The sequence below is a fragment of the Bacillus rossius genome, chromosome 2, assembly GCF_032445375.1.
Source record: "Bacillus rossius redtenbacheri isolate Brsri chromosome 2, Brsri_v3, whole genome shotgun sequence".
Taxonomy (NCBI): domain Eukaryota; kingdom Metazoa; phylum Arthropoda; class Insecta; order Phasmatodea; family Bacillidae; genus Bacillus; species Bacillus rossius.
This window is the reverse complement of record NC_086331.1, coordinates 25292954-25306865: the sequence shown is the minus strand read 5'-3', so window position 1 is coordinate 25306865 and position 13912 is coordinate 25292954. Positions and strand designations below refer to the sequence as shown.

General features: G+C 40.4%; 1 protein-coding gene across 1 annotated transcript in view; it reads left to right on the top strand.

Moving 5' to 3' along the window:
• The window catches only part of LOC134529183 (small G protein signaling modulator 2-like), a 312573-nt gene that overhangs the window by 114460 nt on the left and 184201 nt on the right, over positions 1-13912 (top strand). The window lies entirely within an intron of this gene.

Here is a 13912-nt window from a genome sequence, read left to right as displayed (position 1 = left end):
CGGAAACTAATGGATCAGTGAACAAAAGAGATGAAGTGGACGAGGTGCGCGGGCCGCTCCTACTCCAGGCGGTGAACGGAAACAGACTGACGAGACCAGAGCATCATGGCCGCCGGGAAGGGTTAAGTTCCCGCTTTGTTACCGGGCAGCCATCCGGTAACATACTTAATCAAACAAATATTATTTAAAAAACAAACATAATTTAAGTACACTTATTTATAATTAACAACCTTTAGTTATGGTGTTATTTCTTATTAAAGTTTAAAAACTATTGGCGGGTAGTTCTGCGGATGTTCGCATGGGGCGCTGCGCCGTCCTTACTTACTAAAACTTGAGGCGTGACAATTAGGGATATTTTATTACATAAAAAGGTTTATACATTATGTTTATTTTAATAAAAGAAAGGGGTCGTCGCACCGACTCTAGCACCGCCTCTTGCCGGGCGCCTCACACGCACACACACACACACACACACACACACACACACACACACACACACACACACACACACACACACACACACACACCTGCACATGGGGCGGGAGGTTTGAATAGAGGGTGGTGGTGGGAGGAGAGGGGGGTCAGTTGCAGCGTGACGTGGCACATCGGGCTTAGGGAGGGCGTAGCCCCGGTCGACGTCAACTCTCTTTAAAGTTCTAAGCATCTCGTTATCTTGTCACTGATGACAGCCATTTCCCATCCTGGATGCAAACATGTCTTCGGATATTCTTCTACACCTGTACAAGGTGTCTGTGCTCGAGATGGTAAGAGATGGCCACTCTCCAAAACCTCTGAAAGGTTCCCAGTCTTGTGCCTTAGGAGGAGATGATGCATGTTCTCTGTGTGGTGAACTTGGACTTGTCTCTTTAGCTGAACAACCATGTTTTCAGTGTACCACTGCCATATCCTAATGAACTGCTTTGTCTCTGGCCAGCCGAATTGACTGCAACACTATTAGAATCTACCTTTGAATAACTCTTTTCCTCCACAACTTGTGACCTTGCTCTTTGGAGTAACTGATCAGTGTGATGCCTATTTGATTGCCCACCACTACTTGACACTACATAAGTCAAGTGCCTTTCTTTTGCTTTGAGCTTCGCAACAGCCACTTTGTGATACTTGTACAGCACTCGATCTCCAATAGCAAAACTTCTTAGTGTTTCAGGGATGTTCAAAGTTTGACGATCCTCACAAGCCTTTGGATGTATCTGTTCCAATGTTGTACGCAAAGACCTACCCATTAACAGTATTGATGATGTTTTGTTGGTCATTGTATAGGCAGTTGTCCGCAAAGCAAACAGCATATGAGCCAATTTGGTTTTCTTAAGTTTTCCTTTGATGGTTTGTACTATTCTTTCAGCCTGGCCATTTGTAGATGGGTGAAAAGGTTTTTTTCGTATTAGTTGGATCCCATTCATTGTTAGAAAAGTTGTCATTTCCCCAGACACAAACGCTGTTCCATTGTCACACACTATAAAATGTGGTGGCCGTGCAAGCTGAAAATATCTTTTAAGTTCTCTGATGACTGATGCAGAGGTCATAGACTGCACCTTCCTGACTTCTGGCCACCAGGAATATGTATCAACAACTATCAGGAACACTTGTCCTTGAAATGGGCCAAAAAAAAAAAAAAAATATGTGTATTCTTTGCCAAGGTTTTTTTTCTCAAATCCAAGAAACGTCTTTCACTTTTGGGGGGGTTTTGCTCGATGCTGCTTACATTCTACACATGGTCCAACCATTGCTTCAATGTCAGTGTCCATGTTAGGTCAGCACGTGTAGCTGCGAGCTAATGCCTTGGACCGGATAATTGCATCATGTGCTGCATGCAGTACCTTTAGCAATTGTGTCCTTAAAGATGGAATAATCATATGGTTCCCCTACAAAATGCAACCCTTGTAGACATATAATTGATCTTTACGAAGAACATATAGATGGAGATCTTCTGACACATCTCCCTCTTTAACTTGAGCCAGTGTCATATCCTCTTCTGTATCTTGTGCAATTTTTTTTGCTCCTACTTGTAAAATCTGAAATTTCTTCCAAAATCAACACATCACCCACTACTGGAATTTTTAATGTCAATGATTGTATAAGCAACTGACTCAGTGCATCAACATGGCCAATTTTAAACCCTGCCTTGTGAACTAGCTGGTAGTTGTACATGGCTAGCCACAAAATCCAACACAACAGCCAGGGAGACATTATGTTTGGAGTTTGCTTAGTGGGATCCAATAGGCGCAGCAAGGACTCATGGTCACTCACAATAGTAAATGGTCTTGCTGTCACATACTGATGGAATTTCTTGACTCCAAACATAATAGCTATCACTTCTTTATCCAATTGTGAGTAGTTTCTTTCCTGCTTATGCAAAGTTCGCGATCCAAACACAATAGGTGCTTAATACCCATCTTCCATTACATGGGCCAAAACTACACCCACTCCATATTCAGCAGCATCACAAGTGAGGATGAGACGCTTTTGTGGATCATAGTGTGTCAGCATCACATCCGACTGCAAGCAATTCTTTTTGCTTTGCCGAATGCCTCACTATGTTCATGGGTCCATTTCCAAGGGGTCCTGTGATACAATAAGCGGTTAAGGGGTTCTATTATAGAAGCTTTATCCTTCAGGAACCTCTCATAAAAGTTTAAAAGGCCCCGAAATGACTGAAGCTCTTTACGGCATTTTGGTTCTGGAGCCTTGTGAATCGCTTTGATCTTCTCCTCTGTTGAATGCACACCCTCTTCATCAATTCTGTACCCCAAAAACATTACACTGAACAGCAAACCTGTTTTATGATTTTTTCAGATGCAGACCTGCCCCATCGATCCTTCTTCAGACCTCATGTACCTGCTGCCAGTGTTCTTCTGCATTTCTTCCAGTAACTAAAATATCATCTAACAATACCACTACCCCAGCTATCCCAGCCAACATCATCTCCATTTGTCGCTGAAAAATTGCAGGTCCACTACTAACCCTGAATGGTAGCCGTTTCACCTTAAGCAGCCCCTTCATTGTATTCACTGTCAGCACCTCAGAGGTTGCCTTATCAACTGAAAGCTGCATATATGGATCCTCAAGGTCCAACTTTGTAAATATTGTCCCACCTGTTAGCACTAGTTTTGCAAACATTATTCACAGTACATTTGTAGTCACCACAGATGCGTAGTGATCCATCTGCTTTATGGATTGGTACAATGGGAGTGGCCCACGCAGAATGTGTTACAGGTTCATTAACCTCTCTTTTCACTAACCTGTCAATTTCTCTGTCTCGCAACGCGAACATCACCACACGACTTTTCTTGAATATCAGCTTCACATCTGGCTGTAACTGGAGGTCCTACATAGTGGCCTAACTCTGCATTATCAAACATTCATGGATGTTGGTTTAACATTTTACATACCTCATCTTGTGTAACTGCATGAATACCTTGGCAGTGGCGTAGCGTGCCATCTCGGCGCCTGGGGCGGGAGACCCATTTTGCCGCCCCCATTCTATAGGTGCTTAGTTAAAATTAAATTTCACATGCAATGAGGTACCTTTTATTGAAGTTAAAATAGGATGAGTGGTTTTACAAGCGGATTCTACGGGCCTTATGAGCAGCGAAGTCAGAAATAACTTTTGTCAAAATCAATATTAGCAGCCAATTCTTGTTCAATCGACAATATAGCCAAGTTTATAGTCTAGCGGAGCTCATAGTAGATCTGAGGTAATTGTGCCACTGCCCCGTTGACCCTTTAGACCCCTGGTGCGAAACTATAATTTGTGGATTTTCGGGATTTAAATTAACGGACTAATAAAACTGAAACTGGGATTTTACGTTCAGCGTGTTTCATCCAATCCCTGCCAGACCTAGAAGAAAAAAGGCGTCGACCGTTAGAAAATGATTTAACTGAGAAGGGCTTGTAAACCCATAATTTGTAATTTGCTAAATTTTTGGTATATTTATTTGCATGTTAAGGTGTGTCAATTTTTTGCTAGATTTCGCCTATGTTAATTAGTATTTACAGCGGTGATACGCCCGGTGCGTATCTATATTTGTATTTGTATTTGTATTTGTATTAATATGTTCGTATATATTTTTAATGCCTTTTTGGTAATTATATTTAATTTTTGGAGCTCCGAAGTATATAATCAAATTATAATTTTTTCGGGGAATTGTTAAAGTATTTTTTTAGTATTATTATAAAGCTATTTTTTTATAAGTAGTAATAGGGTAGGTATTTTATGATGGATGCGCCGATTTGTGATGAAACGATTTTATGATATATATATATTTATTAAATGTTGTCATATAAATTTTGCGTCTTTTTAACTTGCTGCCTCCTCTCACTGTTCGCAACCTTATTAGTATTTTTTTAAGCCTGCTATTAGTTTGGGTTTTAATATTTTTTTGGGTTTACCTGCGCTCGCGGTACGGGGCAATATAGGAGTTTTACTGTGTCCCGGTTCGCGGAAGTTGTTTGGTTTGCCCTGGGTTAAGGTCAAACTTTACAGTACAATGCGTAGTACTAAATTCAATGAGTGCGAAAGAGAGGCATCGACACGGGCCGACGCGTGAAACAAAAGATTTTGTATGAGTAATTAACATAATAAGGAGTGCCGCTCAACTCGGCTCGCGCGCGCCGGGCGGCGCGGCGTGATGCGATGTTGCCGTTCGTATGTAAACAAACAAACGTTATAAAGAGCTCTGTCAGTGATTTCGCAGTTTTTCTTTTAAATAAATATTAAAAAATAGTTGGTGCGCAAAATGTTAGATAAAAATGGAACATTATAGTGTGTCTGACACATGTAATGAATGAATCATAGATCAGATCTCAACCCGCTTCACCGGCGACCCGCCCCCGCGGGCTGCCGCCCGGGGCGGGCCGCCCCCTCCGCCCCACCCACGCTACGCCACTTTACCTTGGACATATATACCGAGTGGCTCAAACCAGTTTCTCCCTAACAAACTCGGTCCTCGTCCGTCAGCAACCAGCAGCAACAGTTTGGCTTTCACTGCTTCTAACGACCCTAATACTCTCAGCTTCTCTTTCGACCATGTCTGTAGCACCAGTTAAGTTTAGTTCAATTGTGGGTTTTCAGGCCATAACTGCTTGAATGTATCCCAACTAATGATAGTGTGGCCTGCACCAGAGTCAATTTCCATCATATGTAATTTACCATTTAATAGGAGCTCCATTATCCTTGGTGGTTTTGGCTGTGCATTTGCTGTGGTTCTATACAGACTATACATAGGTGACTCTTCAAACTCTTCTGGCTCCACCTGATCCGACATTTTATAAGTTTTACTTGTGCCACTACAATCATGCCATCCTTGCATGTCTTTCTTTGGTTTCATCAGTCCCTTCGTTTTTGCAATGCAAACCCCGTTCCAAATGATCTTGCTTAAAAAAAAACTTACAAATGGTGCGGCAGTGCCAACACTGTTCTGGGGAGTGTTCACTGTTACATTTCCAGCAACTCCTTCCCTTGGGTGTCTTTTTTCTAGCCCCTTGCCCTTTGTTTAACTGGTGCACCATTTTATTTCCACTCACTGTCATTTTATGTAATGCTTCCGAGACTTCTTCCACATTACCCCTTATGTCCAACAAATTACACCTAGTCATTTCAGCTGCAATGGCCATATCCATCGCATCCTTAAAAGTTAACTTAGGTTTGGCAAGAAGAGCATGCTACAGCATATTATCCTGCACACCACACACGAGGCGATTCCGTAACACCAATGCACAGATAATCATCACAGCTCTGCCACATACTGAAAGATCAACTCGCCATCCTCTTGATCCCTTCTATGGAACTCGCCAATTTCACGTGGTTTCAGCTTAAAATTATTTGTCAGCACGACTAGCATGTTGGTGGTCGCTACTTCCAGAGTTGATTTGGGCGCTATTAACGAAGTCACTAAATTGTACACTTCGGTGCCAGTTACCGTAAAAATTGCCCATTACTGTTCATCCTTTGTGATGTGGTTAGCCACCAAATAAAACTGTAGGCACTCTGAATATGTTTGCCATGTGTCTCATCCCAGAATGAATTCGCCAAAGGATTGAAAAAGTGCCATGGCTTCAGTCACGTACCTATTTTTTGTATTATTGTTTTATCTTTTACTTTCAAACAACATATGGCCCAATTTAAAACAAATATAACGATTTCTCTTGATTGGCGTGGAGGCGCCATGATACCACGAAGAGCGTGCTCTCCCAATGAGTCTCATCATCACCAGCCGAGGTAAGACATGTCTACACCCTGGGGACTTCATCCTATTGCATCACTGAAAATTACTTCTGTTTTCTCGTCATAACTATTCTAAATCGCTTTCTACATGTCCTGAAGGCTTGCCTTGGTCGGCAGACTATATAATTAATTATTGTTATTTCCTTCACAGAGCTTTGAAACCAACCTACGACAATCTCTCGTGCAGCCACGAGGGTGGACTGCATCTCACTTATTCCGGTACCTGCCACGGGGCATTTAAAGCAATTTAACTTGGTATGTGTACGAGGGCATGTAATAACCAACTGTGGAAATAAATGCTTGCTTGAAAAACCGTGTTGCTCTCTGACCACGTGTCGTTCATCAGTAAGTCTCCGGCGTGTGGGATGCCTAAAGAGCCCACAACACCGACCATCTGTGCAGGCGTGCCCGATGCTGAGAGCAGGCCAGGTCTGTGAAATTTCTGGTTGGCAAGGAGGGTCGAATCTCGTCTCCACATGGGCCATATCATGCCCTGAGAGGAGTCTCAGCTGGGTCCATGTATCCTTCTCGTGCGGTGGCGCCCTCTTAACGATTTTACCCTCTGAGCTTAAAACAAGCATATAACCTGCAGGAAATAACTTAAACATTTTGGTACCTAACACACAATGCAGTTTATTTAGTGGAACATCCATATAAATTGTCAAAGTTAAAAAAAAGTTGGCATGAAACTGAAGTAACCAATGTTTTATTGCATCAAAATGTGCTACAAAAACAAATGTAGTTTCATGAATGGAATGGTATAGGACTCATTGCTTTTTTATAATATAGTTTACTAAACAGTAGACTTAAAGTTGAATGCACAATATTGTAAAATAGTCTACTAAAGCTTCTTACCTCAATGGCAATGTTGTGCAGGACTGCACATGCAAGAATAATGCTGGCTGCTCTTGGGCGATAGTGGAGAACACTGTGTTTCAAGACACCGAAACCTCATGTTCAGAACTCCATTACCCTTTCAACACAACATATTGTTGAAGCATGTCTTGCTGAATAATAATATTCAGGCATCTCAGTAAGGAAGTCAATAACAGTTGTCAATAACCATGGTTCTAATGGGTATCTCGAATCACCTACAGGTACATGCATTTAGCATGAAAACATTTTGGTTTTATTGATGATAAATACAACTCTTATATTTCCTCAACTATATAATGTCAACAAAATAGTAATTTCTTAGTTTCAAGAGCCTTTGAAAATATATATTTTTATACATGCAATTACTGTTATTGTAGAAGATGATTTTAAACATAGTGAGCCATGATAAGTATCTTTCTTTCATATGTAACTATGTAATAAACCTGTCACTTTATCTAGTAGCCATGAGGATCCGTGCCCATGATCCTGGTACTGGTTGTAAAGTTCTTCCCTCACACTACTATGGCACCATATGCGGAGCCTCCATACCATGCATTTACATTGTAAATACGTAGGTCTGGCCCACAAATCTGGGAAAAAAACCAACACAAAATTAAAATAACTTAATTATTTTCTATAACAGAACAAGGGTACCATTGAAAAGAGCTTAGTCCTTGTCTATGTCTACTAAAAAAATTTTTGTGTGCCAAAACATACGGCAGTTAATCCAGGCCAATATTAGTGAGCTTTGCCTGTTGCCAATAGCACATAACCCATAAAAAAATTGCATGGAAATAACAGTCCATTTTCAATAAATCATTAACCACCTACAGAAATAATAAACAGGGATATTTAAGACAATATTTAAATACAAAATTATATCATACTATATTTGTGGTAACACCTTAGTTGAAAAAAAAATGGGTTCTAAAAATAAGTTTAATGAAATGTATTGTAAATGTTTTTCTTATAAGACTGAGGAAAAATTGTAACAATATTTTTTCAATTGGTTGCTTTTGTATTCCAATAATTCCAAAGGACACAATTGTAAATGCTACTTGTTATGATTACACTTGTACTTCCTATTTATAGTAATTAAACAGAGACCTCATATTCTTTGTTCGATACTTCTTTATTACGATTGCACTGGATATAAAATACTATTATAGAAAACACACACTTCCCTGTTGGCTTCCATCTTTTCACTGTCCTCTCTTGCCAACCTTAGCTACACAACTTCCTCCTGGCGATCCATGTATTTCTCTACAATTAAATCTCCCTTTCTTAACAGTACTCTTCCAAATACTTAGGTCTATGTACATGACGTCCACTTTGTGTTGTGAGAGTGGTGGCAGGTTGAGCCGTGGCTAACTGACTGTCATCGTGGTGTAACATCTGATTGTTATGTTGATCCCACCGTATTGTTTCCATAAACCCCTACTCTCATGATCCCATCCTTTAAAGTCCTCGTCTATACTTTCCCTTCTTCCCCTCGCCGGACTGTTTGTCTCACCTCCTTCCCCTTCATCGATCCTGTTCTTAACTCTGAACTCAAAATTGTTAGTTCCTTTATGTATGTGAACTCTATTTCTTTCAACCTGCTTGCCCTCAGGGGTCATAATCACATAAGATCATGGTCTTTTGGAGGAGTACCCCAGTACCTGCCCCATGGTCCTTTCCTGATCCCCTTGTCTGCTATAGAATACATTATCGCCTGGCTTGAAAGGCTTGAGCCTTCTTGATCCCCTATTGTAATACTCCTGTTGTTTGTTTTGTCTGCTAATGAGCTTTGCCTTGTCTGCCTGATGTACCTCCAGACTATCTCTACCCACTGTCAGCATGGTGTTTGGTTGACGACCAAACATCATTTCTGCTGGCGTTTTCCAGTTTCCCTCTAGCGGAGTGTTGTTTAATTCCAGCATTGCTAACTTGACATCCTTGTTCTCTACCCCGACTTTCTTTAACATCCGCTTAACTGTCTGTATGTGTCTTTCTGCTAGCCCGTTTGACTGTGCATATTGTGGACTGGAGGTGACATGGTTAAACTGCCATTCCTCTGCAAATTGTTTGAATTTCGCATTGGCATACTGTGGGCCATTATCACTATACACAACGTTCGGTATCCCATACCGAGAAAAAACTGATTTTAATTTATCTATGGTACCCTCGCTAGACATATCTCTGAGTTCTTCTATTTCCACAAACTTAGTAAAGTAATCCACCACCAATACATAATTCTTTTGGAAGAGAGCGAAAATATCCGTGCCTACAGCCAGCCACGGACCACCTGGTACCTCTCTCATGTACATTGGTTGCTTGACACTTTTCTTTGGGCTCCTCAAACAAATTACACAATTATTCACCACATTCTCTACTTCTTGACCCATATTAGGCCAGTACAAATGTTGTCTGGCACGATGTTTACACTTAGATATACCTAAATGATTATAATGCACCCGATTCAGCATCTCCTTCCGTAGGGCCTTAGGAACTACAATTTGCTCTCCCTTAAATAACAAGTCATCAACTACGTTTAACTCACCCGGCACCATGAAGTAAGGTTTTGTGACATCCGCACACTCTTTCTTGTCTTTTGGCCAACCCTTTTTAACCAGCTGTATTACTGCCTGCAATTCTGGATCCTTACCTGTCTCTACTTTAAACTGTTTTAGTCTACGTTGTGTGACTGGCAGCTTAGCTATTACTAGCCCTACGTGTGCTTCTATTTCTTGGCAAACATCACTATTCTGTGATTTCTTTTCTCCTAGCCTCGACAAAGCATCTGCGATGATGAGATCTTTACCCGGGACATGCTCCAGGGTAAACTCGTATGGTTGTAACCTCAAGCACATTCTTTGCAATCGCAACGGACACTCATTTAAGGGTTTTTTAAAAATAGAAATGAGAGGTAAGTGATCTGTCTGTACTACAAACTTGGTTCCATACAGATATTGGTAAAAGCGCTCACAACCATAGAGTATTGCAAAACACTCTTTTTCAATCTGTGCATAATTTTCTTCACTTTTGTTAAGTGTTTTGTTTGCATATACTACTGGCAACTGCTTTTGAAGGATAACTGCTCCTAGGCTATGACTAGACGCATCGACTGATAAAACTATCGGCTTATTTCTGTCATAGTACTGTAGTACTGGGTTTTTTGTTAGCACTTGCTTAAGTTCCCTAAAGGCCTGCTCATGGTGATCATTCCACTGCCACGCTGCATGCAGTTTATTAACTTCTCTCAGGGGATGACTAATTTTATTTACCTGAGGGATGAACTTTGATACATACGTGATCATTCCCAAAAAAGTGGCTAATTCTTTCTTATTTTTAGGTGTGGGCATGTTCCTTATTGCTTCGACTTTTGCCTCATCAGGGCTAATGCCGTTGGAACTGATTTTGTGCCCTACATAAGTTACCTCTGAAGAACTGATCCTGCATTTTGACTTGTTGAATTTTACTCCATTTTCTTTAGCTCTTTGTAGTACCTGTTGTAACCTCAAGTCATGTTCCGCTTGATCTTTCCCCCATATAATCAAATCATCTATGTAAATTTCCACCCCTGATATGCCTGCAAAAATGGTTGTAAAGCATTTGTGAAATACTTCTGGGGCCGATCTTAACCCATATGGAAGCCTAGTGAATTGGTATCTCCCAAATGGTGTATTAAATGTTGTTACATCCTGACTTTCCTCATCTAATTTGATATGCCAGAAACCCTTGAAACCATCCAATGTTGTGAAAACCTTCGCTTCCGGCATTCGTGAGACTAACTCTTCGAATGTGGGCAATTGAAAGTATTCTATTTCTATTTCCTTATTTAATTTAAATGGATCTATACAAATTCTGAGACTATTATCCGGTTTCCTGACCACCACGAGGGAGTTAACCCATTGTGTCGGTTTTGTCACTGGTTTGACTATTCCTAACTGCTCCATTTTATCTAGTTCCTGTTTCAGTGCATCTAGCAAGTGAAATGGTATTTTTCTAGGTTTTGCAACGTGTGGTTCTGCTCCATCCCTTACCTTTATTTTGTATGTATAGTTAAATACCCCAATTCCTTCGAACAATTCCTTATATTCCTGTAACACTTCACTAACGCTGTCAGGCAATGCATTGCTATCTAAACTATCTATGAACCCTGAGCTACCTGTTCCTCTTTCCATGGTGCCCTGTTTAGAACATTTCTGTGCCCCATTATTTTCAACTGTACCTACCGTTAGTACTCTCCTCACCAGATCATATTGTTTTATAGTGGGTAGGCCGATCACTGGTGGAGCATTCTTGTTACCTTCTACAACTTGAAACTCCACCACACCTTCCTTACCTCCTTTAAATCTACAATAACAGAAACACTTTCCTACTACAGGTATTGGTAGACCACTATAATTCTCCAATTTTACTGTTGGGGGCACCATTTTTATTTTTAGGTGCCTTGCCTCCTCAGTTGTGATTAAGTATGTTTACCTGTGCTCCAGTGTCTAATTTAAATTTGACATACCTATTCCTAATTAACACTTTTTCAACCCATTCCTCCTTACTGTTTGCACTTTCACTCTGCACACATGAAACTTGACCTAATAACAATACTTGCTCATGTACTTGACTCCCGTCCCATTTCTGTTGTCCGTTAAATTCCCTGTCCTGATCACTCATTTTGTTTACCCCAACTGTCCCTCTTTGCTGATTCACTTGATGTACGGAATTGACGTTTGATCTGCACACTATTCCAAAATGCCCTAGTCTGTTACATACCTTGCACACCTTTCCATATGCTGGACACTTCATAGGTGGATGCTTCTTACCACATCGCGAACAGCTAAAAGCATTGCCCTCGACCTGGTTCCAATTTCTTCCTCCGTACTGCTGTGGCATCTGCTTGCTGCTCTCCTCTCCATCTCTGTAAAGTTCTATTGATCTTGATTGTGGAGGCCCCGAATACCTGGATTGTTTTTGATACGCCGATCTTGAAGGTTGTGCTTGCTGAGACATATTGACTTGTTTGATTTTGCACACACTTGCCACATTTTCCCCTCGGGATACGGTTTGTAACTGGAGTTGTGTTAGTTCTGCATTTTTGCATATCTGGACACACTTGTTTAAGGTTAAGTCGTCTGTGTTTAACAGTTTGGTTTTAATTTCCCTGTCTTGCAGACCACCAATAATTCAGTCTTTTATCAGGCTGTCCCTCATATCCCCAAACTCACAATTCCGGCTTAGTTTCTTCAGGTCTGTTACATACATATCAATATTTTCTCCTTCCTTCTGGTCCATGTTGAAAAATACATGCCGTTCCACACAGACATTGGTTCGCGGAACACAATAGTTCTCAAAAGCACTTAAGACTTTGACTGGGTCATTTTTTTCTGCCTCGGTCAGTTCAAATGTATTGTAAAGCTCCAAACCTTCTTCACCAATTATTGTCAGTAAAATCGCCGTTTGCACCTCCGCCGTTTGCTTCGTGGACCCCGACGCAAGCATATACAATTCATACTGCTGCTTGAACCTCCGAAAATTTTCCGCTGCATTTTCCGTAAATTGCAATGGATTAGGCAGTTTCAAATTATTCATGGTGATGTTGACTGCGTTGCTCGGCACGCTGCTTTGCAATACCTTATCGTTGCCGCGTGGTGTCTATTTGCCGTTCGTGACACGTTGACTCTTCTCCGACTGCGCCATGTTATGATTACACTTGTACTTCCTATTTATAGTAATTAAACAGAGACCTCATATTGTTTGTTCGATACTTCTTTATTACGATTGCACTGGATATAAAATACTATTATAGAAAACACACACTTCCCTGTTGGCTTCCATCTTTTCACTGTCCTCTCTTGCCAACCTTAGCTACACAACTTCCTCCTGGTGATCCATGTATTTCTCTACTATTACACTACTTATTTCTCCCTTCCTATTTTCAATGGTGTAAATACTATTTTACAGTGTTTTAAATTATGCTACCCTAATGTAACTAACCATTCACATGGTTCTACAGTTGGTATTTTCAATGAAGGGAACCTTATCTATACCTAAACAAACAATCAAATGGTGAAGTACTTAAAAAATCTTCAAATCTTTTACTGAATCAGTAGAATAAATGTCAGATTCTTATTTAAGAAAAGCTAAGCTTCTGATATATTACACACAATTTTTTTTTAAAGTGTGCTGTCCTAAACTTCAAATTACCAACTGTAATATCCAAATGTTATCGTCATTTTCATGAGTTCACTCAAAATATGACTTAATAGTTGAACATTTATGGAATGTGTGCCTTTCCCATTAGCAAAAATATTTTCTGGCATTTCTGGGTTGTTTGCAGGTATATTGTAAATGTGTGTGAAACTAAGGTTAAGTTAGAACATAAAAGAGTTTATGATTTATGTTGGCCTGTAGCGAGTCGTATTTCATACTATCAAAGAAAATATGTGATTTGAAGTCTTACCTTTGTTTGGACAGAAAGTACATTTCTTTGAACACATTCCATTTTGAGAGTTAATGTGTTAACACAAATTTATTACAACATCACGTGAAACACAAAATATTTTTCTGTTATATTCTTCGTTCAAATCAAATGGACTACTGTTGTCTCACAGTAACTTCCTCTCTTTTCTAATGTGGAGATCTGCACAAATAATATCTTCTTCATCAAGTTCTACAGCCTCTAACAATAAATACAAACGCCAAGCATCAGCCATGATTTCCACTGGTTGCTAATTTCCGATCGGTCAGGGTTTTTCAACAGCACTTGGGCACTTGAAACTTACCGATCGTTAGCTCCCAAGAAACTAAAGGTTC